Genomic DNA, 344 nt, shown 5'->3' with positions numbered 1-344 from the left:
GGCTGCCCGCCGGCCTCGGGAAAGCCCCGGCAGCAGCGAGGTGTGGGCAGCGGCCGGGAGCACCCAGCTCCCAGGATTTGCATGTTGGTGATTAAGACAATGAGGCAATCGTCACTGTTGCCACATCAGTGTGAATCCCCGGAGCCCGCTATAAATGCCCTAATCGATGAGGCCGCGCAGAGCCGGGGCAGGAGCGAGCTGTGCCGGGCCGGGCCGCGCTTGCAGAGAGGAGACGCCGAGCCGGGCACCATGTGCTCCATCACCCGTGAGTACCCGCAGCCCCAGCACCCGCTACACCCACTGCCCCCACAGCACCCACAGCACCCCCTGCTCCCACTGCCACC

This window comes from Egretta garzetta, unplaced genomic scaffold, assembly GCF_000687185.1.
Source record: "Egretta garzetta isolate BGI_Z169 unplaced genomic scaffold, ASM68718v1 scaffold867, whole genome shotgun sequence".
NCBI classification, from domain to species: domain Eukaryota; kingdom Metazoa; phylum Chordata; class Aves; order Pelecaniformes; family Ardeidae; genus Egretta; species Egretta garzetta.
This window is presented reverse-complemented; position numbering follows the sequence as displayed.